The 23,631-nt window shown below is 40.8% G+C and overlaps 1 protein-coding gene across 1 annotated transcript in view; it reads left to right on the top strand.

The window, feature by feature from the left end:
• The window catches only part of LOC310638764 (proto-oncogene Mas-like), a 481,088-nt gene that overhangs the window by 164,827 nt on the left and 292,630 nt on the right, over positions 1-23,631 (top strand). The window lies entirely within an intron of this gene.

Here is a 23,631-nt window from a genome sequence, read left to right on the forward strand (position 1 = left end):
TCACCATTTTAATAGGGTAGCACCAAGAAGATAAAGGGGGTATCAGATCTGATTCTCCAAAGGTACATGATTTCCCTTGGTTTCCCTTTGCCCTGACTTTTTTTTTTTGAAGGACTCTCAGTATATTCTGTTACACTGAGAGACATCTCAGACATTTTCAAATTGAACAATTGATTTTCATGGAAAGGAGGCACCGTCTATTGTAGCTATCGGATAAGAAAGATATGAAAACACAAGAATAGAATAGAATAGAATAGAATAGAATAGAATAGAATAGAATAGAATAGAATAGAATAGAATAGAATAGAATAGAATAGAACAGACTTAGACTAGAACAGAACAGAACAGAACAGAACAGAACAGAACAGAATAGAATAGAATAGAATAGAATAGAATAGAATAGAATAGAATAGAATAGAATTAGAGTAGAGTAGAGTAGAGTAGAGTAGAGTAGAGTAGAGTAGAGTAGAGTAGAGTAGGTTGGCAGAAACTGGGACGAGTAACAGGTGCTCACTCTGTTATGCGGCACTTGGGATTTGACCTGCCAAACAGCATTCCATGCACCTTTGGCATCTAGTCATGCTGGCCACATGACCATAGATACGTCCTCAGATAAGTGCTGGCTCTTCGGCTTTGAAACGGAGATGAGCACTGCCCCCTAGAGTTGGAAACGACTAGCACGAATGTGCGGGGGAACCTTTACCTTTACCTTTTAGAGTAGAGTACAGTAAAGTGGAATAGAATAGAACAGAATTAGAGTAGAACAGAACAGAAAATAGAACAAAACAGAACAGAACAGAACAGAACAGAACAGAACAGGACGGAACGGAACAGAACAGAACAGAACAGAACAGAACAGAACAGAACAGAACAGAACAGAACAGAACAGAATAGAATAGAATAGAATAGAATAGAATAGAATAGAATAGAATAGAATAGAATAGAATAGAATGGAGCGGAGTGGAGCGAAATGGAATGGAATGGAACAGAACAGAACAGAACAGAACAGAATAGAAGCTGGAAGGGATCATGGAGGTGTTTTAGTCTAGCCCCCTGCTCAAGCAGGAGAACCTGTATCTAATCATGAAGTCTAGCAGTAACTATGCTCAGATAACAAGGCTGAAGTCACTACGGTCTGTGGACTTATTTGAAAGACTAGTAGTCAGGGACCTCTTTCTGGAAACACTCTGAAGTTGTGTCTCTGCTTGCAGATCTCAAGGGAAAGCAGAAATTCCCTTTGAAGGAAGCATAAGAACGAGGGAAGGAAGATCACCCACACAAGGTGAACATATAACAGCTATGACATAACTCCCCCAAACTCTGTTCCAATGTCGGTAAGATCATCATTATTTGGATTTAATTTAGGATTGAAGGCTTAGAATCCATTAACCAGTATGTGGTGGCTTGCTGCTAGCTATATGATGAACTATTTCATAACCTTGCTTTTGGAGTGCCTATGATTTTGATGTTCAGAGATGGATATAGCAAGAAGTAAAAATTACTTCTGCTTTCTCTTGAATTTAGCCTCTTGAACGGATCTTAGTTGCATCATGTTTCTAACATAAATATAGCCCAAAGTAACCGTCACATACTGAAGCTGAAGCTCAAGTACTTTGGCCACCTAACGAGAAGGGAGGACTCCTTGGAGAAGACCCTGATGTTGGAAAGATGGAAGGCAAAAGGAGAAGGGGACAGCAGAGGATGAGATGGTTAGATAGTGTCACTGAACACAATGAACATGAATTTGAGCAAACTCTAGGAGACAGTGGAGAACACAGGGGCTGGCCTGCTATGGTCCCTGGGTCATGAAGGGTTGGACCTGACTTAGCAACTGAAGAACACAAGTGAATCTCAGACAAAAGCATTTGTACATGAAACAATTTTCAGCTGTGTGCCTTTCTCACGGGGATACCTTCTTCTTGATAATCATCCCCCCCCCCAAAAAGGGAACATTGTTAATCTTTTCTAATTGAAGTGGCTGGACTTTATATACAGCCGTAGAAACTGCAAAGTTACTGGTTTTGAAAGAGCAGATTAAAAGGTCTTTGTTGAAGGACCAAAGGGAGAAGATTATTGGAAAAGAACAGGAGACTGTTGAGGACAGAAGATTGGAAATTCTCCTCAGGGCTTTTGTGTCTTCTTCTGTGGAGACTTGGGCCTATTTACAATAGCTCTTTCTAAGCTGAACTGGCAGAAACATTTCAAGTGGACTGCAGGAGCAATTCTCTTGTTCCATTGAGCATAGCTTGGACATCCCTGACTTTTTTTTAAAAAAAGAACATAAATGAATGTATAGATTTGTCTGTTTACAAAAACATACATGTGAATACAAAGGATTGCCACAGATAAAAAAAAGTAAGGTGGGAAGAGTAACATGTAAAATCCTGAATTGCTGGGAATCAGTGTGGGATCACATTCTTCTCTAGCAACCTGTTTGGCTGACAGAATTTGTGGGAGAAGTTCTTTACTCCATCCCCCGTTATCAGAGATACTTTACAAGGAACATGAGGAAAGTCTGTCTTCATGTTGACGGTCTCTACTCTACTGCCTCTACATTACTGTCTTCATGTTGACGGTCTCTACTCTACTGCCTCTACATTACTGTCTTCATGTTGACGGTCTCTACTCTATTGTCTCTACATTACTGTCTTCATGTTGACGGTCTCTACTCTATTGTCTCTACATTACTGTCTTCATGTTGACGGTCTCTACTCTACTGTCTCTACATTACTGTCTTCATGTTGATGGTCTCTACTCTGCTGCCTCTACATTACTGTCTTCATGTTGACGGTCTCTACTCTACTGTCTCTACATTACTGTCTTCATGTTGACGGTCTCCACTCTACTGCCTCTACATTACTGTCTTCAGGTTGACGGTCTCTACTCTACTGCCTCTACATTACTGTCTTCATGTTGACGGTCTCTACTCTACAGTGGAAGGGACAAATCCTCCTAGCACTGAAGATGTTACCTAGCTGGGCATTGAAAAGTCTGCAAGAAAACAACCAAGCTCAGAGAATTTCAAGGACCCCAAAGAAATCCTTCCATCTGGCTTTGATAAATAAAGCAATTTTGCCTATTCAAGTTGGATAGATACCAAATTTGTGTCCCTATTGTATGTCTGTGATTTTTTTTTACAGCTATACCTTTAAATGGTTTTCAAATACAAGTTTTCCATCTCTTAGTAGGAAAGTGAGTGACCAATCACATATTTTCTACGGCAGTTTCTATCAGGGATAAAGGTGGTTCCAAGCCACCGAGAATATTTATACAATAGAAGTGTCAGTAAAGAGAGAAATTAGCTATTTCTAGCCTCAGTGTAGTAGCACGTTTGGCAGGAAATGTGTTACTATGTCGGGTTTCTACATAAATATTATTTTTGGAAATAACTTGAAAGAAGTGTGACAGATGTTGCAGGAGTATGACCCAGAATGTCTCTGCTATTCTTTATATTAGCAGGTCCTTTTTCAAGTTTCTGTATCAACCTGGGGAGGTAACACATAAATTGTGACTGCTTTGATACAGCTCTTAAACTAGCTGTGCTTTTTTTTTTAAGCTCAAACATAAGCATGAAAAAGGATGAGATACTAGAAGGAATAGCTAAAGAGCAGTTGTGCTGAACTAATTATATGGGGCACGTAGACCTATTTTTTAAGCAAAACATTGAAAAATGGCAGACGTTATTTTATTTGTTATTTTTCTCTTTCAGAACCGGATTCACTATTCATCGTTTCATGTTGCTGCATTTTTGTGCCAAGCTTCAAAATCTATAGGGCTCTTCACCAAATTTAGTTGTAAATTTAAAAATGGTGTCTGCATTTCAACACCCGTCAATTACAATGTTTATTAATATTTCAGGAAACATTTGTGAACGATAATTGGGGTGGGGGGGTTATAGGTTTTATACTGTAGATTTTTTAATGCTGTAAGATACCTGAAGTCACAATTTGTTTAGGTAAACATAAAGTTTTCCCCACACATGCATGCTAGTCGTTTCTGACTCTAGGGGCCGGTGCTCATCTCCATTTCAAAGCCGAAGAGCCAGCGCTTGTCCAAGGATGTCTCCGTGGTCATGTGGCCGGCATGACTAGACACCAAAGGCACACAGAACGCTGTTACCTTCCCACCGTAGTGGTCCCTATTTTTTTACTTGCATTTTTACGTACTTTCGAACTGCTAGGTTGGCAGAAGCTGGGACGAGTAACAGGCGCTCACTCTGTTACGCGGCATTCGGGATTCGACCCGCCAAACTGCCGACCTTCTGATCGACAAGCTCAGCGTCCTAACCCACTGAGCCACCGCGTCCCTTTACAATTTGTTTAATGATAGATAAATAAAGTGGCAATTCTATGCACCTCTGTTCAATTAGTAAAGAACATTGAAACCAGTGAGAACTATTTCCCGTTAACATATCTTGCATGAAGTTGCAACATTTTCCCCTTTCAAGATCAAATTCTAAAGTCTTATTCAGAATCTGGAAACCTTCCAGCATTCGCGGCAGCTGATTTTTAAAAACTGTGTTTTGTGCCAGGCTGTATATTTTAAGCATTGTCCACTAGGTGTCCTAGCAACACCATAAGATACAATTGTAGCTTTTTTTGCAGACAAGTACACACACACACACACACAAACACACACACAAACAAAGACACAAACACAAAAACAAAAATAATAATACAGTACTGCAATCCAGTTCAGCAAATCCTGATATTAAATGCGGTCTATTTAAAATGATTCAACAAGCTTGATGCTCACTACTCTCTTTTATGAGAGATATATTTCATGTAACTTAAACAAATCAGGAGCCAGGAAGCATTTTGGGTGATTAACCATAAGTTGCAGCATCAGATGCACAGGGCACTTAAAGTGATAGAGGACTTAGCCATTCCACTGTCTCTTGGGTAACCATCTTACTGTCATTAATAATAAAATCAGATTTTATTACAGTTTCCAAATTAGTACTTGAATTAATTTGGTAAAGAGACCTCAGCCAATAGTAATTAAATATTAATACAGCTAGACAATACACATACACAAACACATATTTTGGGCAAGCTTTCAGTCTGATAGCCAGACTGGGAATTTGGAAATCATTTATTTATTTATTCATTCATTTATTCTTCAAGCAAACCAAAATTACAAATTTGAATGAACAAAATAATAATAATAATTTTAAAAAACCCTAAAACGTGAACAGGGACAATAGAGACACATTAGTGCACTTCTACACACCCCTTTAGGAACCTCTCCAATATGAGATGAGATCGACAGAAATTAAGTTGGAATTAGGACTGTAAAAAATTAGTAGCTGAGAGAAGTGAATTGGGTAAGGTACGTCAGACTTCTATAACTGTGTTACAAAAATCGAAATATTTATAATCAAATTTAAAGCGGTTGTTCGCACGTGTTACATTACAATTATTTTTTTTTTCATTTTCAGGAAAGATGTTACTGTGTACAATTTTGTGTACGCTACCTAAATTTGACCACAGGTATTGCAGTTTTGAACTATCCAAATCAAGAAAACCTGCTAGCGTAAGGTATTCTATTATCATTTAGTTGGAGGCACCAATAAAAGACTCAGAATAATAATAATAATAATAATAATAATAATAATAATAATAATAATAATAATAATAATAATAACAACAACAATAATAATAATAATAATAATAATAATAATAATAACAACAACAACAACAACAACAACAACAACAACAACAACAACAATAATAATAATAATAATAATAATAATAATAATAATAATAATAATAATAATAATTTGGCACTTGTAGATTTAATCATTTAACAATTCAAAGGAAAACCTGGATGAAAAGGTATTGAGTTTAGGGTGTACTTCTAAACACAACTTTGGATTGCTCTAAATCTGGATTTGCAGGCCTCAAAGAGAAGAAGGTGGAGAGGGTGAAGGAACAAAAGATGCTTCAAGATGTCACCTTTTGATACTTGCCTGCAATGTCAAGTTGCAAATGCAAAAAGGTGGAAATGCATGATGAATTATGATGGTTAGCTCTGTCTGGATTATTTATTTAGCTTATGACAAAAATGTTAAGAAGCACATCACAATTAGCAATAGCCATACCACTTAGACTTATACACTTCCCCGTAGTGCTTTAACAGCAACGTCTGGGTGGTTTAAAATATCAGCATATTACCCCCCAACAATCTGGGTCCTCATTTTAGTGACCTGGGAAGGATGGATTAACAGAATAACCAGTGCTTTTTTTGTAAAATAAAAAGGTGCCAGAACTCACACATGTCATACAACCCACCTTGCCTACCCTACAAGGTTCCATCCAAAAAAGGTGCCAGAACTCCGTTCTGGGCGTTCTATGAAAAAAAAAGCCCTGAGAATAACAGACGTTGGAAGGGACCTTAGAGATCTTTTCGTCCAACCCCCTGCTCAAGCAGCAGACCCAATAACATTTCGGACAAATTGCTGAACAACCTCTTCTTGAAAACCTCCAATGATGGAACATCCACAACTTCTGAAGGCAAGCTGCTCCATTGGTTCATAGTTCTTGCTGTCAGGAAATTTCTCCTTGAGTCCGATCAGGATCAAACCCTAGGCCTTGCGCAGAGATTGCCTGCAATACTGCAGTTTAACCACCACACCACCAAGGCAATTACATTCTCAATGATCAGATATCAAACTATTTGCTCTGTTTGCAAATTCAAAGGTAGACTATTTACATAGCCCATACATGATGGAATTGCATAACAACTCCACAAACAAGCACAAACAAGCAAAGCTCCATTCATGGGATATAGGCAGCACATACTTCCTCCGGTCCGTATAAAAGCCTCTCTCCATGTAACCAGTTCCCGATGCCCAAAAGGTTGGGAACCTCTGGCATAGCCCATACATGATGGGACTGGATATGTCTGGGGTTTCCTGATATGTCTCAGAGGGCATGTTCCATAATATGTCACACTCTCTGTTTTGGGGGGGCATCACAGCTACATTTTAAAGAGAAGAGCTTCTTTGGGGTCACCTCCCCAAAGAGGGTAGGAATCTTACTTTCAGATGTCTCCTGGACAACGACATAGAGTCGGCTAACTCTTCCACAGTGACAGCCAGACAATCTTTGTGATCTTCTGGCTTAAAACACATCACTATGAGAAGACCTCAGGATCTGGCTGAAAGGACTCCCAGACAGATTGTTGGTCCAGAAGTTGAATGACATTAGTGCCAACTTATCTCAAATAACTTTTAAGGGCAGCCCTTGAAAAGAGGGATCTGGTTTATTGTTGTTAGTTGCGAAGTCGTGTCCGACCCATTGTGACCCCATGGACAACGTTTCTCCAGGCTTTCCTGTCCTCTACCATCTTCTGGAGTCCATTTAGGCTCACGCCTACTGCTTCAGTGACTCCATCCAGCCACCTCATTCTCTGTCTTCCCCTTCTTCTCTTGCCCTCAATCTTTCCCAGCATTAGGCTGGGATCTGGTTAGGAGGTTTTAAATTATCTCTATTCCCAGTTTGCTACAATTATCTTATTGGCAAAAGCTATAAAGCTACACTATTAAAAGAGTCTAGATTAAGTACATTTATATTTCAAATTGGTTTATTATCCAGGCCTAGATTATATCTAGGTGTTGCAGCTGTAAACACTGGTGGGATTTGAATATGGGAACAACTGGTTCTCTGTGTGGATGCCGCTTCCAGAAGTCCGTTCTGGGCCTGGGCAACAAAAAAACTTAGCTACCGGTTCTGCTGAAGTGGTGCGAACCAGCCAAATCCCACCACTCTTTGTAAACCATTATTCTGAAATATTACAATGTGTTGTTTAAGCAGTAGGGATTTTTTTTCTATAAACCCTGACAAAATCAAGCCAGGGTTTAACATACTGGGCGTTAGACATGGTCCCATTTTGATGAGATTCAGCTTTTGATATGCACAGTCTAAATTGGCATTTTGGCTCTTGAGTGGAATGAAAGAAATATTGAGATAATAGCCTCTCTGAAGCATTTCCTGGAGAATGTATTAAAGACGTCTTGAGACATATGTAGTGTATTATCATAAATTAACTACGAACGAAGGTGGGAAGATACTTTTTTATTCTTACTTTTTTCACTCTTTATCTTTTTTTTTCTGCACCTCTTACTCTTTATTTTTGTCTTCTTATCATTTTCAGTTTGTATTAGCGTATGCTGTTGTAATTGTAAGCTTTCATAAAAATACTACCCAAAAAAAACCCTTTAAAAAGACTAAAAAAAATGGAATTTAAGTTTAATTTCTTTTGCAGTTGTTGAGTACAATTCCTTGTTCAAAATACTATGTTTAGAATAGAATTCTCACCTATATTGATCTCTTGCTCTTAAAAGAAGCTATTAATGGTTCCTGACAGAGACAAAGTTTGAACATTCCTGAACAAGGACCAGCTGAGACTTTGAAAATATATTTTTGCCCACTGGAGAGAGAGAGAGAGAGACATGGAGTCTGTGGCTAAATATTGATGGAATTCTCTGGCATATAATCATCTCACCCATATTTTTCTTGCTGTTGTTCAGGATCATAACTTGTTGCCCTTGTAAAACGGTGTTCCTTTTTTCCTCTTTAATAACTACATCACGGACAGTCACAGGCAGGGAAGAAGGAAGGCACACAACATCATTCGCACAATGATTTTACCACGTAATGGCATCACACGAACGTACAGTATATTTTCATCCCATTTTCAAAACAGATACTGTGTCTGCTTCTGGAATCAAAATGATGTCCCTTTTATGCTCAGCTTCCAATTTTGAAAGCAGTCAGGAAAGGCCTTGACATGTTGTTGTTAGCTGCGAAGTCGTGTCCGACCCATCGCGACCCCATGGACAACGTTCCTCCAGGCCTTCCTGTCTTCTACCATCTTCTGGAGTCCATTTAAGCTCACGCCTACTGCTTCAGTGACTCCATCCAGCCACCTCATTCTCTGTCGTCCCCTTCTTCTCTCGCCCTCAACCTTTCCCAGCATGAGGCTCTTCTCCAGTGAGTCCTTCCTTCTCATTAGGTGGCCAAAGGATTTGAGTTTCAGCTTCAAGATCTGGCCTTCTAAAGAGCAGTCAGGGTTGATCTCCTCTAGGACTGACCGGTTTGATCGCCTTGCATTCCAAGGGACTCGCAGGAGTCTTCTCCAGCACCATAGTTCAAAGGCCTCAATTCTTTGGCGCTCAAGGCCTTGACATATTTGAGTCCAAAACAGTGCAGAATGCGGCCGCGCGAGTCATGATGGGGGTCTCCCGATACTCCCATGTAACATCTCTACTCCGCGAGCTGCATTGGCTTCCGGTTGCCTTCCGGGTAAGATTCAAGGTGCTGGTGATGACCTATAAAGCCCTAAATGGCGAGGGTCTGGGATATTTGAGGGAACACCTGCTGCCAGCATCAAGCTCCCTTCGTCCAGTGCGCTCCCACAGGGAGGGTCTTCTCAGGGTGCCGCCGGTTAAAGATTGCCAGCGGGTAACACCCAGGGGTAGGGCCTTCTCAGTGGGGGCGCCTGCCCTTTGGAACCAGCTGCCCGCGGAGCTTAGGACTGCCCCCGACCTCCGTTCATTCCGCCGGGACCTGGAGACCTGGCTCTTCGAGCTCTCTGGCCCAGGCTGAGAATTTTTTAATTTTTAATTTTAACTGGGTTTTTATTTTTTCTCAGGGTTTCATTTAATCTTTTTTAATTTGTTTTTAACTTTTGTATTGATTTTCTTTTAAATATCCCGTAAACCGCCCTGAGTCCTTCGGGAAAGGGCGGTATATAAATCTAAATAAATAATAAATAAATAAAAACGTCCATTGCTAAGCAAGAAAGTTGTTTCGAGAGTTTTTTCCCCATTTTAATGACCATTCTTGCCACAGTTGTTAAGTGAATCATTGCAGTTGTTCAGTTAGTGGCATGGTTGTGAAGTGAATCCGGCTTCCCCATTGACTTTGCTTGTCAGAAGGTCACAAAAGGAGATCACGTGACACACACACACACACCCCAGGATGCTGCAACCATCATAAATATGAGTCACTTGCCAAGCATTCAAAGTTTGATCACTTGACCACGGGGATGGTGCGCCGGTTGTAATTGTGAAAAACGGTCGTCATTTTTTTCAGTGTTGTTGTAGGTTTGAATGGGTACTGGACAAATGGTTGTAAGTCAAGGACTATCCATGTAGGAAATTATTTCTGGAGCTGAGCGCCTATCAGTCCTCACTGCTGTACAAACCTTTATGAACAGAGGATTGCGAATTATTTTTGAGTCTCTTTTTTTTTTGACAAGTTGCCAACCTTCCTACATCCTGGCTGAACCGCTAAGATAAAACGGCATACCCTATTCCAAAGGTCTCAAAAGTGCTTTTTCAAGAGGCAACTGGGTTTTCTGTGTTTTTTCTTGGAAGACGTTTCGCTTCTCATCCAAGAAGCTTCTTCAGCTTTGACTGGATGGTGGGGGTATGGAAGGATTTATACTCCTTGCAGACAGCTGGTCATTTTCATTCTTTTAGAGAGTCGCTGAGGTGAAATGGAATTTTATCTGTGTCCTCAGGGTCACCTGAGTGGTGCAAATGGGTGTGGAGCCTTCTTGGAACTGCTTGAAAGGACTGTGTTGTAGACTGGAGATGGATGATGGCGTGTCCCTCCCCCTTCTGTTGAGAGAGGGCTGTTCAGTTTTGACCTAGATGGCCTCCTTGACCCCTCTTTCAAACCAGTGGTCCTCTCTGTCCAAAATGTGGATTTTATTTTTATTTTTATTTTATTCCTATTTATATCCTGCCCTTCTCCGAAGACTCAGGGCAGCTTACAATTCTAAAGCACAAATCAATGTGCTTAGCAATAGCCTTCATTCTATGTATATGCCTGCTTATTAGCGCTTTCACACCCCCCCCAAGCAGCATTATTACAAAGTCAGCTTATTGCCCCCAACAATCTGGGTCCTCATTTTACCTACCTCCCCTGTCTTCTTTACCGACTCTCTAAAAAAAGGCAAATGACCAGCTGTCTGCAAGGAGTATAAATCCTTCCATTTCCCCACCATCCAGTCAGAGCTGAAGAAGCTTCTTGGATGAGAAGCGAAACGTCCTCAAAGAGAAAAAAAAAAGAAAAAAAAAGAAAGTCCTGTTGCCTCTTGGAAAACCATCTTTGAGACAACCTTGACCTGGATGACGGAGAAACTCCACAGACATTGAGCTATGCACTTTGGCATGGATGGACCCCTTTCAAAGGGTGAGGGAGGATGAACGGATTGTCAGGAAACATTGCAGACTGCAGGAACCATTTGATGATGATGATGATAACTTTATTGTCACTTTGAGTGTACACCAATCGGCATACATCAAAATGAAATTTCGTTGCATACAGCTCTCAAAGGGTCACCACCTCCGATATATACTCCTTGTTCGGGGCCCGCTCAAATTTCACATTGTCCATTTAGTCTCTAGGGAGTGAACGATGGCAAACAGGACAGATGGAAATGGGGCTCCATGTGGATTAGCCCTCAAGTTAGCTTGTATTCTTTCCTTTTTCTGATCCTGACTCTTCTACCTTTTCCTTAAAGAAGCCTTGCTTCTTTTCGCCCCTGGAGCACGCTGCCGCCGCCGCCACCAACTCCTCCAAAAGCCTCTCTCTCTTCCTCTGGGCCTGCCGACAGCCTCATCCAGTTCCTTCGCTCTATAAGCTCCAGGTCCTCTCCTCCTCTGCCTCCTCTGGAAACAGCCCTGATTTGCAGTAGAATCCATCACTGGGCCAGCAGTCAGATCTTGCTGCTGGTAGAACAAATTCAAACAGCGGCAATGACTTTTAACGGTCTCACCAACATGAGTTTGAGATTCAGACTACACAGTAACAGATTCAGACTACACAGAATGGCCTCAATGATTCTCTAGAAGGATGAAAATGACCAGCCGTCTGCAAGGAGTATAAATCCTCCTAATTCCCGCCATCTAGTCAGAGCTGAAGAAGCTTCTTGGATGAGAAGCAAAATGTCTTCAGAGAAAAACCAGAAGGTCCAGCTGCCTGTTGGTTGTTTCAAATCACCTTTGAAACACCCATGACCTGGATGACTGAGAACGACCATAAACACCCCTATTCCAAATGTTAGTGTACGCCACCAAGACCCCTGACTTTGGTAGTAAAGGACATATCAAGCTATATAAAAACAATTCAAAAAAAAATCACAGGGATGCCATTCATTCATATTTCATTGCAATAGCAGTGTTTTTATCTATGCCTTCATTCATTTTTTTCCCCCCAAAGCAGGGGCTTTTTTTTTCTTGAAGTCATCAGCATGCACAATTCACGTGTTGTGATTCAGGGTCAGCCTGTGGGTTTGGCAGTTGGGTCGGACGACTCAGAGGAGGAGGAGGGGGGTGTTGAAGACCTTGCTGAGGGGGTTGAAGATCTTGCTGATGAGAGCCCTCAGCCAGGCCCCTCCCACCTGGTCACGACGGAGACCCAGCTGTGTGAGCCTGACAGCGTGGATGAAGATGACCCACAGCTGGCCCTGTTCAAGGACGCCCGACGCAGGAGGCAGTCAATTAGGAGTAAACAGAGGAAGGCAATGGGGCTCCTTGGAAGGAGGCAGAGAGAAGCCACGCCCTGAACTGTATTTAAGGGGGAATGCGTGGGAGGGCTGGTTTGCTGAAGGCAACTGCTTGGATAGTTCCTGTTTCTTAAAGCTCCTGTTTCTTGGTTTGTCTTGTTCCGTTTGTTTTTGTAGTAATAAATTTGGCAGGCATAATTCCAGCCTCTTGCCTTCTTGTAAAAGGGGTTGTCCCTGCCTTTTCTGCAGGGCCGGTAGCAGGCTGGTACAGAACATCATGCTTCAGTTCCCCTCTAGATCTGATACCATTCTTAAACGGTCATTTTCATTCATGACTTGTTTTCCTTGAGATCTGCCGGGATAATTTTAACCCGCTTCCGATTAGAATTTCCACCGTGCCTCAAATTGACACATATTTGAAGAGAAGAGAGTGAATTTGAAGCAGAGGAGGCAGAAAGAATGTGAGGCTCAATTCCTGCCTTGATGTGGGAACTTTTTAATTTCAAAATAGACACCACAGACAAGTGTTAACCAAGTGGCTACAGGATCATCTGAAGGATCATATTTCTTTCTCTGAGAATCTGACTGGTTAGATCAGTAAGAGAAGCACTCCTGCAGATCTAACTATGAGGAGTGGATTTCGTAGACCATGTAAGACAATCTCTGGTTATGGACAGAAATTTAACTGTGTGTTCGGCTCACTCCAAACTATCATACTTCCTTTATAAAACAACTGTTACAATTGCAGCTAGCCCTTCACTTACAAAGGTTCGTTTAATGACCATTCAAAGTTACAAAGGCTCTGAAAAAAATCACTTATGACCGTTTTTCACATTTACGACTGTGGCAGCATCCCCATGGTCACATGATCAAAATTCAGACACTTGGCAACTGACTCATATTTATGATGCTTGCAGTATACCCAGTTCATGTGACCTTCTGACAAGCAAAGTCAATGGGGAAGCCAGATTCACTTTACAACCATATCATCATCATCATCATCATCACCACCACCATCATCATCATAGATTTTGCTGTATCAGGAGATTCCACAGTCGAATAAAAAGAACTGGAAAAAAATTATGAAATACCACAACCTGGCCATCGAAACTACGCAATTATGGATGAAGTGTATAACAGTGATACCCATTGTCATCGTTGCACTGGGAACTATGTCCAAAAACTTTGCAAAATGCATCAAGAAACTGCTGCTTCCTGCAATAACTCCAGCAATGCTACAAAAAACTGCACTACTCGGAACACCTTACATTTTAAGGAGGTACCTGGTTGATACCTAGGATGCTGGCAGCAACCTTGTCAACCATCAGTGCCAAGTCAATTTGAAACTTCAGTTGACTGAGGTTCATGTTTAATGGATTAATAATAATAATAATAATAATAATAATAATAATAATAATAATAATAATAATAATAATAATAATAATAATAATAAAGTTGGAAGGGACCTTGGAGGTCATCTACTCTAATCCCCTGCTCAGGCAGGAAACCCTATACCATTTCAGACAAATGGTTGTCTAGTTTCTTCTTAAACACTTCCAGTGTTGGAACATTCACAACTTCTGGAGGCAGGTTGTTCCATTGATTAGTTGTTCTGACTGTCAGGAAGTTTCTCCTTAGTTCCAGGCTGCTTCTCTCTTTGGTCAGTTTCCATCCGTTGCTTTTTGTCCTGCCTTCAGGTGCTTTGGAGAATAGCTTGACTCCCTCTTCTCTGGGGCAGCCCCTGAGATATCGGAACACTGCTATCATGTCACCCCTTGTCATTCTCTTCATTAAACTGGATATACCGAATTCCAGCAACTGTCCCTTATATGTGTTAGCCTCCAGTCCCCTCATCCTCTTTGTTGCTCTTCTCTGTACTCTTTCTAGAGACTCAACATCTTTTTTACATTGTGGTGACCAAAACTGGATGCAATATTGTGGCCTTACCAGTGCATTATAAAGTGGTATCAACTAGCCTAATAACTGTGGTGTAGTTAACAACTAGGGCAAAAAAGGAGATAGAAAATCCTGCACTGCTATCCAAGTAAACTTCAGGATCATTCAGCTGGTGCAGAATGCTGCTGCGCGAGTTGTGATGGGGGTTTCCCGATACTCCCATGTAACACCTCTACTCCGCGAGCTGCATTGGCTTCCGGTTGCCCTCCGGGTGAGATTCAAGGTGCTGGTAATGACCTATAAAGCCCTAAATGGCTTGGGTCCGGGATATCTGAGGGAACACCTGCTGCTGGCATCAAGCTCCCTTCGTCCCATGCGCTCCCACAGGGAGGGTCTTCTCAGGGTGCCACCGGTAAGAGATTGCTGGCGGATAACACCCAGGGGAAGGGCCTTCTCAGTGAGTGCACCTGTCCTTTGGAACCAGCTGTCCGTGGAGCTTAGGACTGCCCCCAACCTTCGGTCATTCCGCCGAGACCTGAAGACCTGGCTCTTTGAGCTTTCCGGCCCAGGCTGAGAGTTTTTAATTGGGGTTTTATATTTTTCAGGGATCAAATTTAATTATTTTTTAACTGTTTTTAACTTTTGTATTGTATTGACGTTTTTTTAAATACTTTGTAAACTGCCCTGAGTCCTATGGGAAAAGGGCGGTATATAAATTCAATAAACTTAAACTTAAAATGACATAGCATTTAAAACAAAAATAAAGTCGAGTAGAATTTGAATTGGTGATTATGCCTGAGCATTTTTGAGGACTACCAAAATCATCTCCAAGGGATTCTCCATTTCTAAAAAATGCTTACTAAGAATTTTGTTCAGAGGATACAGTTTTTACCATCAGAAAGAGACAGAGAGAGGGAAGGAGAGAGGCAATTGCCTGCTGCTATTTATATTTTGGAGGGAATTTATTCTGGCTCCGTGGCATGAAATCTAACCTTTTCTTTTTTAGTACAGTACTGGAATTGTGTTAATAAAAGAACTAATGTGTCATGCCTTTTTATAGGCACTGAACATGGGGCCGGGGAAGACGGGTGGAGCCCCAAAGCTTAAATTGGTTTAGGGAAAAAAAAGGTTTCTGTTTCTCTTACATAGAACAAGGTTTGAAGGAATGATATTCTGATTCTGTTATGCATCCTATGCAGGCATCTGCATAGCAACAGCCACCAGGGGGCGTTGGCCTGAACGGTTTTGGCAGGAAACCTAGTTTCGGCGGGAAACCTAGGGCCAACCCCATTGGCTGGCCGCCTACCTGGCTAGGTATTTAAGGAGGCCAGGTAACCCTCATTCCTCAGTACGCTACCCCCTCCCAATAAAGAGCTGAACACGTACTCTGGTTGGCGTCTCTTCCTTGCGTCGGACCCACTACATTACAGATTCTGGAGAGCATAACACCAGTCATGTCACTAGAAGACAAAATCACAAATCAATTATGTTGGGAAGGTAAAAGGAAACCAGGCCGTCAAAGAAGAGGGTGGCTGGACACCACCAAAGCTGACACCAGCCAGAGCATTGAAAAACTCAAAGAAGTAGTGCAAAATCAGAAGATGTGGAAAGACGTGGACCATAGAATCACCAAGAGCTGGACATAACTGAATAGATAACATCATCATCATCATCATAGTCAACATCATCATCATCATGATCGCCATCACCATCATCATAATTCAGGGGTCCCTCTTCTTTGTGGCAGCCCCTGAGATACTGGAAGACTGCTATCATGTCCTCCCTCATCCTTCTCTTCCTTAAACTAGACCTACCCAATTCCAGCAAATGTTCCTTATATGTTTTAGCCTCCAGTCCCCTAATCATCTTTGTTGCTCTTCTCTGCACTCTTTCCAGAATCTCAACATCTTTTTTACATTGTGGTAACCACCTGATCTCCCTGGGGAATTTTTGCTCATTAGTCTAAATGTAATCTCCAATACAATAAATCAAATCCTCACCTGTAAAAAGGTTAAAGCATTTTTGATTAAAATTTGGTGGAATATGCAGAAGATATTTAAGAAAAGGATAAAGTTTTGTCCGCAACTATTTTTACTGGGCATTACTACTGACACTACTGTTGTAGACACTATGTCTACAAGACTTTTAGTAGGGCAATATTGGAAGAAGGAAGAACTGCCGACTATAGAAGAATGGACTTTAAAAGTTTCCAACCTGGTGGAAATGGCAAAGATCTCAGCGTATTTGAAAGACCATTCGCAACAGAGATATATTGTGGAGTGGAAAAAATGGATTGATTACATCCAGAATAAATATGGGACTAAAAAGTTTCATTTAGCATTTGAATAAGTATTGATGTGATATTTATATTGCTTGTAGTCATTTTATAAGAGTTAAAGTGTGATAGATTTAATAGCTTATTGTTGTTTGCATATGCTAGATTATGATTGTTTCTACTTTTATACCTTGTATTTAGTTCTGGGAAGTCGGGGAGGGGGGAGGGGGAGGGAGGGAGGTGTTGGGGAGGGTTGGGAAGAGGGGAGGGGGTTGGGAGGGGTTTTGTTTTGTTAAAAATAAAATGTACTGTAAAACTTTTCAATAAAAAAAAATAAATCAAATCCTCAGTGGCAACTCACAAATGTGCCCTCATCCAGAATTCCAAATGCCTGGAATTTGCCTGCAATGAGATATCTCTTTACTATACAGTGGTCGCCAGAAAGAAGTAGGAATAACAGATAGCCGAAACAGATAAATGAACGAACTGAATAAGAATGTCTGGAAACATGAAGCAAAGTGGAGGCAACAGGTCTTTAAACCTTTTCCTTTGGGTCAGGAATTCCACTGCTTATCCTTCATCAAAGTACGGGCTTTTTTTTTTTTAATCACTGTCTGGAATTTGTAGTCAAGAGAGAAAAACAGAGGCAGAGGAGTGAATTTCCAGCAAAAAGTGTTAGAGATGGCAAAGGTTATTTTTCTAGAGCAAGAAGGACAAGAATGAAAATCAGGTGTGCTTTGATAAGAAGGCAGCACAATGCATATGTTTTGCCACGAATGGAAAACAAAGAATTTGGAAGAAAATGATTGACAGATCTATTCATTCAGGCAGGCTACAAATTCTATTTAACTGTTTTGGGGCTGATGAATTAAAATGCCTGTTTGTTTCCTTTTCTAGAAGATAACTATGTCAGAGTTTCCATGCTAGAAATATCTACCAGCTTTCTAAACTTTGCAAGGTGGAAGCCCTCACCTATTTTTAATAAATGTTTTTTTAAAAAAAAAAATCTGGAGGAGTTACAAAGTTTTGAGCTTTAGAGCATTCTTTTCTAGAGCTCCCTTAATAGCCATGAAACCTCCAAAAATATTCTTCTGTGCTGCTCTTCTTTTACAAAGAAGGTAAGTATAACCTGCCTGCATTCCTATTTACAATCTGCCTATAAATATTGACTTTATCAGGACAAACATTTGACCAATTAGCAATTTAGTCCCCAAAGCAGACCATTAAAAAGATTTATTAGTGTGTTTAGAATAGAATAGAATAGAATAGAATAGAATAGAATAGAATAGAATAGAGTAGAGTAGAGTAGAGTAGAGTAGAGTAGAGTAGAGTAGAGTAGAGTAGAGTAGAGTAGAGTAAGATAGGGTAGGGTAGGGTAGGGTAGGACAGGACAGGATGGAACGGAACAGAACAGAAGAGAATAGAATAGAATAGAAGTAGAGTAGAGTAGAGTAGAGTAGAGTAGAGTAGAGTAGAGTAGAGTAGAGTAGAGTAAGGTAGGGTAGGGTAGGGTAGGGTAGGGTAGGACGGGACGGGACGGAACGGAACAGAACAGAACAGAACAGAACAGAACAGAACAGAACAGAATAGAATAGAATAGAATAGAATAGAATAGAATAAGAGTAGAGCAGAGCAGAGCAGAAGAGTAGAGTAGACTTCACAATCTCTTCATTGGTGGCCCTTTCCTGGTGACCAAACTGGTTAGGGAGGAAAGCAAGGCTGATGAGCCTCTGGAGACCAAAATGTTGTTGCAGTTCATGGAACTGAGTGAAGCCGCATTGGAAACCAGCAATATTTTTTCCCTGTGGCAAACTCAGATCAATGGTCTCTGAAGCCCTAAGTAGCCTTGCCTAGAACCGGCCAGATCATGCCTAAAGACAACAGCTAATACAATGAAATATTGAAGGACCTGCAGGAACGTCTGAGCGGTGACTTAGAATCGAGTGTTCATGAGGAGGAACAAACTTAAGGGCAATCCACTAAGGAAGGGACACTGTTCTCATGAAAAAGTAGAGCAGTCAATAGATGTTCAGCTTGTCTTAAATAAGGTTACATTTCTCTTGAAAACTCAGGTTTTCATGTACTCATGGATGCAGCCCTGAGTCCTGAGGTTCATATTTGGCTGAAGTCAGATATATAACCATAGTTGCTATCTTATGGGAGCATGGAATACATTTTTTTCCTGGACCCAGCAAAGAAACAAATGAAGCCTCTATGAATATATAATAACAATGAAGCATCTATGGATATATATTTTATGTGTACACATCTTACTAGTTAACTTTAGTGCAACAACTACACCATTCCTGCAATATTCAGTAAGATACATTTAAATCTCTTCAGTCTGTGCCCTCCGAATTGGAAAAAAAAAAGATTGTTGTTTTTTGGGTGAGAAATTAAGAAATGTCTGCTCCCAAACTCTCAGATTTCCTGCCAAGGAAATTCAAGATAGTTCCAACTTTGATATTCTCTCTGTCTAGGCAAAGATATTCTTTTTTTGGATAAGCTCTGGTTGATAAGCTACCTTGTCAATTTTGTGTGGACTATTTTGGCATTTTGAATTTGTTATTTCAAAAATATCTTTTATATTTTATCTCGCCTTTAACTATCTTACCTCGAATTTTTAATGCATTGGAGAGGCCAAACCGAAGTGGAATTAAACGAAACGTTAAAAAGGTGGAATGAAAAGGGCACGTCCATAAACGGTTCCCCCATTTTGTAGTAAGTCCAGAAATAACAAGCAAATCTTTTAAGAATAGGGGGGGAAATAGGCCCCTGTGAAAATAGAAGCACTGAATACGTGTTTCTTAAAAAGAACTTAAGGAAAGTATATAAATCAAATAAATATAAATAAATATATAAGGTGAAAAAAAACTCTGGTTTAGTACAGCAACCAAACAGGAGAGGAACAGACTCCAATGGATAGTTAAGACTGCAAAAGGTTAATTGTAACCAGCCTGCCTTCCATAGAAGATCTGTATATTGCAAGGGTTAAGAGGAGGGTTGAGGGCTGAAAAGATATCTGAAGATCCTTCAGATCCTGGACATAAACTATTTCAACTCGTTCACTTGAAATGGCACTAAAGGGGTTTCTACATCAAGACAACTAGACACAGAGACAGTTTTTCCCCCCTCATGCCATTACTCTGCTAAATGTCAGGATCTCTGGGTTCTACCTAAAATCTGTGTACATTAACCCAAAAAGTGTGGCTGTATATTATTATTATTATTATTATTATTATTATTATTATTATTATTATTATTATTATTATTAGGATTAGGATTAGGATTAGGATTAGGATTAGGATTAGGATTAGGATTATTTATTTATTATGATTATGATTATGATTATTTCTTCTTATTATTATTATTACTTCCTCCTTTTATTGGTATTAATCCTGGGTTGTATAAACAGAGGCATAGAATCAAGATCATGTGAAGTATTAGTACTGCTTTATAAAGCCCTAGTAAGACCACACCTGGAATACTGCAACCAATTTTGGTCACCATACTGCAAAAAAAGATGTTGAGACTTTGGAAAAAGTTCAGAGAAGAGCAACTAAGATGATCCAAGGCCTGGAGACTAAAACATAGGAAGAAGGGCTGCAGGACTTGGGTTTGGCTAGTCTAAAGGAAAGAAGAAACAGGGGCGACATGATAGCAGTGTGCCGGTATCTGAGGGGCTGCCACAAGGCAGAGGGGTCACGTTATTCACCAAAGCACCAGAGGGCAGGACAAGAAACAATGGTTGGAAAATGATCAGAGAGAGAAACAACCTGGAATTAAGGAGAAACTTCCTGTCGGTGAGGAATAGCTTGCCTCCAGAAATCATGGGTGCTCCATCACTGGAAATCTTCAAGAAGAGACTGGACAATTATCTGTCAGAGATGGTATAGGTTCTCCTGCTTGAGCAGGGGGCTGGACCAATTACACGAAGCCAAATAAAGTGTCCAATTACACGAAGCCAAATAAAGTATTCAGTTCAATTCATATTGATCTGTAATTGTCCTCAGTAAGGAAGGAACTCAAATCCGTGGGAAAGAATAGTAACTTCAACCAACGTTCTATGATAATGATCTATGCACCTGTTTTGACTTCAGACAACTCCTCCTCTGTCCTTGATATTACATTTGGTACGCAAGGGGCTACCTGGAGCATTGCCCTTAGGAATTTAGATTGGACCCATTCAGGAGGAGTAAAGGAAGGGTAAAGTCCTAGCTGGGCACTGAAAAATAATTGGGTGTCGGCTTTAGCTGAACGCAGCTTCAGTGTTTCTAGGATATGACATTCTTCTTGGATGAAGTGAAAAGTGATTTGCAACCACTGTTTTTTTTAGCATTTCTATATAATCTAATTGTAACACCTCTACTCTGTGAGCTGCATTGGCTTCCGGTTGCTCTCCGGGTGAGATTCAAGGTGCTGGTGATGACCTATACAACCCTAAATGGCTTGGGTCCGGGATATCTGAGGGAACACATGCTGCCAGCATCAAGTTCCCTTCGTCCAGTGAGCTCGCAGAGGGAGGGTCTTCTCAGGGTGCCGGCGGTAAAAGATTGCCGTGGATAACACCCAAGGGGAGGGCCTTTTCTGTGGGTGCGCCTGCCCTTTGGAACCAGCTGCCCGTGGAGCTCAGGACTGCCCCTGACCTTCGTTCATTCTGCCGGGACCTGAAGACCTGGCTCTTTGAGCTCTCTGACCCAGGCTGAGAATTTTAACTGGGGTTTTATTTTCAGGGATAATTTAATCTTTTAATTCTCTTTTAACTTTGTATTTTATATTGATGTGATTTTAAAATGCCCTGTAAACCGCCCTGAGTCCTTCGGGAAAGGGCGGTATATAAATCTAATAAAATCTAAATTTAAAATCTAATTTTGGTGCCATGCTGGCATAGCGGTTAGAATGCAATATTGCAGGCTGACTCTGCCTATTGCCAGGAGTTTGATTCTGACTGGCTCAAGGTTGACTCAGCCTTCCCATCTTTCTGAGGTCAGTAAAATGAGGACCCAGTTTTTTGGGGGGCAACATGCTGACTCTGTAAACCACTTAGAGAGGGCTGTAAAGTACTATGAAGCAGTATATAAGTCTAAGTGCTATTGTTATTACTACTGTTGTGCACTGTATTTGCTGGAGCTATGGAAAACCATGTCCAAATATTTTACTTGTTCAATAGTTTTTTTATCCACCAGGCATGTAGTTTAGGCCTATTGGCCAAGATCAAGATCTTAGTTGTACTATAATTGATTTCAATTGCTTTCTCCAAGCTGATTGGCAAGAGCATTTGTAGATCATTTAAGTCCATTGGTGGTAGAAGATAAATTTTGCAACCCCAATATTTCCATTGTACTGCACTGATATTCTGCAAGATACTGGAAGAGTTGTTTCTAGAAACGAAAGGGAAAGTCAGGCATGCCTATTGGTATGTAAGAAGAAAGAAATTTTACAGTCACTCAAAAGAATGCTGTACAAGAAATCAACTTGGATGCAGGAAACAACCAGCAAGATTGATATATCCATGTGCAATTAATGTAAACCTCACCCACTGTAAGATATAGTTTAAAATATATACTCTACTCTACACCCTGACATTTCTTCTAAAACAGATGTCAGGACATTTCCTCTGCTTTGTTTCCCAGGCTTCACCTTTATCTCTGTAATGTCTTACTATTTCCTACTTTGCTTTCTATGTGGGAGTTTAAAGCTCAACTTGAGCAGAAGAGGCCTCGTTTAAAATTAACTCCTTCGCTGCAAAAGACAAGATTATGGATATGTTAAGAAGGCGGACAAAAGTTGTTAAACAGGATTTTTAAGTCAGATGAATCTTCCAGCTGTCCCTCCACACTGTAAAGTGGCCGCCAGCTATTTCTTTTCACACAAAATATGTCTATTTTGGGATGCTGTTCTTTTTCTGGCATCTGCCATTAAGTGGTTAGCTACTTGTTATTATGTGGTCTGTAATTCGGCAGCTATGTTTGCCCAAAGATGGGAGGAGAAGACAGGAAGTCCTAAACTCTGTTATTAGAGGAAGTTGCTTGGACATTTGATTGACAGCTTCAGGTGCTATGAGACATAGATTCTTGGGCTAGCGGAACCATCAGCCACTAACTGAGGTTCGGCCAGATGTGCAAAATCATGGAAAGGTTCCAGAGGGGATGTAGCACAGTTACTATAAATTACAGTTCTGTATTGTTCTCAAAAGCAAGCAGAGACCATAATGTCATGTCCTAAGAGCTGTGGTGGCTCAATGGTTAGAATGCAGTTTTGCAGGCTAACTCTGCCCACTGCTAGGAGTTCGATCCTGTCCGGCTCCAAGGTTGACTCAGCCTTCCATCCTTCTGAGGCCAGTAATATGAAGACCCAAATTGTTGGGGATAAAATGCTGACTCTATAAACCACTTAGAGAGGGTTGTAAAGCACTTTGAAGTGGTATATAAGGCTATTGCTATTGCTAAGACCAAATGTGGATAAAACCAGTGGTGGGATTCAACTAGGCGAACAACTGGTTCTCTGTGTGGATGCTGCTTCTGGAAATCCGTTCTGGGCCTGGGCAACAAAAAAAAAAAAGCTACTGGTTCTGCCAAACTGGTGCAAACCGGATGAATCCCACCACTGGATGAGACCTCACATCACAGATGTAAAGGAAGACATACTTGAAGGAAAAAGCATGAGTAGAAGAACACAGACCAAGAGCAGGGGTCTCCAAAACTTGCAACTTTGTGGACTGTCTGTCACAATTCCCCATGCTGGCTGAGGAATTCTGGGAGCTGAAGTCCGCAAGTCTTAAAGTTGCCAAACTTGGAGATCCCTGACCAAAAGCGTCACGTTTATGGCAAGAAGTGGGGCAGAATCATTTTGAAGGAGATAGTAGTTTTATTTTGGGGGGGGGGAATTCTGTTAAAATACAGGCAGTCCTCATTTAAGGATGCTAATTGAGACCAAAA

The sequence above is a fragment of the Vipera ursinii genome, assembly GCF_947247035.1.
Source record: "Vipera ursinii genome assembly, chromosome: 3".
Taxonomy (NCBI): domain Eukaryota; kingdom Metazoa; phylum Chordata; class Lepidosauria; order Squamata; family Viperidae; genus Vipera; species Vipera ursinii.